Genomic DNA, 2181 nt, shown 5'->3' with positions numbered 1-2181 from the left:
GATGATATATTCCTTATTGCTTCACTACCTGGACCACTATCTTTGTTGACTCTCCACCAAGCAATTGCCTCACCAGCCCTTCCAATATAGCAGTGCCATAGACACCCCACCCAGCTACAAAGCTCAGAACTAATTGCATAGTAGACAATAGCCTTTCAGTGTAAGAAGTGAATGGGCTACTTTCTGGTCCATACTTTATGTGCATTGCATGCTCTGCTGCTAAAAGGATTTTGCCCTCCAGCTGTTGATGATGTTCAACCCATTATCTAGCTGAGGTAGGGCCACCCCATTCCAGGAGATGACAATAGAGATGTCAAAAGAAATGTCTTAGTGGCATAATACAGGAATGCATTTTCACTTAAGAATACATGGGTCTGTAATCAGGAGCCTGAGAACCAAACAAAGTCCAGCTAATGGTTGTCTTAAGGATTAATTCAAAACCAAAAAAAGATCAAATTAAGCTGGTGTTGGTTCTTCAGCTTTCTGGACTTTAGGAGACAACTTAAAAAAAAAATTTCTATAGAACTTTAATGATCATATCTATCTTAAACAAGCATAAGGAATGCCTTAGCAATGGTCAAAGGAACACCTGATTGGTGGTGTTGGTCTTATATCAGTCAGAGGCAAAACAATCATACAGTCCTTCATTCGTCCTAGCTTGATGCCTGGGTTGATGATCAGAGGTGTTTCATGCCTGGAGCACATTAGAAAAGAAAGTATAAGATAAGCCTTCCAAAATTACATGAAAATCAAAAGAAATGTTAGATGTCCTTGAGGCTTGCTAGCATACCAACTCTAATATGTATCAACTTTGTTGAGTGGGAGTCCATCAAAATAACCCATGGGGAGATAGCACTTACCAAACCTCAACCGTGGCCTAATCAAATTTGCATTTTATGGATTTAGTTAAAGTTTGAAATTGCCATGCATGTTCTCAGCTCAGTCAATCTCTTAAAATAAATTAAGCAATATGTTCCAGTGATTTTTTTTCTTTTTTCTTTCTTTATTTTTTATTCAGTGAGAGGAGGGGAGGCAGAGATAGACTTCTGCATTTGACCAGGATCCACCTGGCAAGCCCACCAGGAGGTGATGCTCTGCCCATCTAGGACATTGCAACATTGCTCAGCAACCAAGCTCTTCAGTACCTGAGGTGAAGCCATGAAGCCATCCTCGGTGCCTGGGGCCAATTTGCTCCAATTGAGCCATGGCTTCAGGAGGAGAAGAGGAAGAGAGAAAAGAGATGGGGAGGGATGGAGAAGCAGATGGATGCTTCTTCTGTGTGCCCTGACTGGGAATCAAACCTAAGACATCCACACACTGGGCCAATACTCTACCACAGAGCCAACCAGCCAGGGCATATTCCAGTGATTAAGTGTATGCATTTCATAGTCAAACAGACCTGGGCATTAGCTTCTTTGATATATGACACACTCTAAGGTACTTAACCTTTCTATGTCCCAGGTTCCTAATTTGCACTATGGTGATAATGATAGTACCAATTTAACAAGTTTGTTGTAAGGACTAAATACAACAATATATATAAATTATAAATATGTATATATATGCATATATTATGCCTTATATGTACTTTATATATACATATATATACACATATGTATTATATATAATATATATATACATACACACATACCACTTAGTGTAATATTTGGCAAATAGTAAGCAACCAATGAATGGTAACTATTATCATCTAGATAAATATCTTTTTATTAAGTTACAAAATACAGAAAACTTTAGTCACAGACATACATGTAGAATATTGTACAGACCAGATATTATGAATCTACGTATATCCACAGTGTCTGTATTTGATCTAGCATACCATCTTACAAGTTCACGAATAACACTATTTTCCCCAAAAGTACTAGTTTTTCAAAATTGGTAATAGTAAAATGTTGGTTGAGCAAGTCAAGAACAATGATTACACTGTACAATTAGTAGGCATTATGGAGCAGGACTTACTGGTTCGTTTTTATGATTTCTATGTCCTTTTTGACGTTTGTTATCTCTTCATTTAGGTGCTAATTATGTCCATCCATTGTTGCTCTAAGATGCTTGAGCATCCTAAAAATCATTGTTTTAAACTCTGCATCTGTCCAGCAAGGCTATCATTAAAAATTGAAGGAAAAATAAAAAGCTTCCCAGACAAAAAAAAAACTCAAG

At 37.4% G+C, this 2181-nt stretch overlaps 1 non-coding gene across 1 annotated transcript; it reads left to right on the top strand.

Annotated features, from left to right (window-relative positions):
• The first annotated feature begins 563 nt into the window (after positions 1-563).
• LOC136318041 (small nucleolar RNA SNORA48) lies at positions 564-707 on the top strand. The gene has a single exon (XR_010728008.1). It is a non-coding gene; the product is annotated as a small nucleolar RNA SNORA48 (small nucleolar RNA).
• The last annotated feature ends 1474 nt before the right edge of the window (positions 708-2181 follow it).

Source organism: Saccopteryx bilineata, chromosome X, assembly GCF_036850765.1.
Source record: "Saccopteryx bilineata isolate mSacBil1 chromosome X, mSacBil1_pri_phased_curated, whole genome shotgun sequence".
Classification (NCBI taxonomy): domain Eukaryota; kingdom Metazoa; phylum Chordata; class Mammalia; order Chiroptera; family Emballonuridae; genus Saccopteryx; species Saccopteryx bilineata.
The sequence above is the reverse complement of the archived record's forward strand: the minus strand, read 5'-3'. Positions and strand labels throughout refer to the sequence as shown.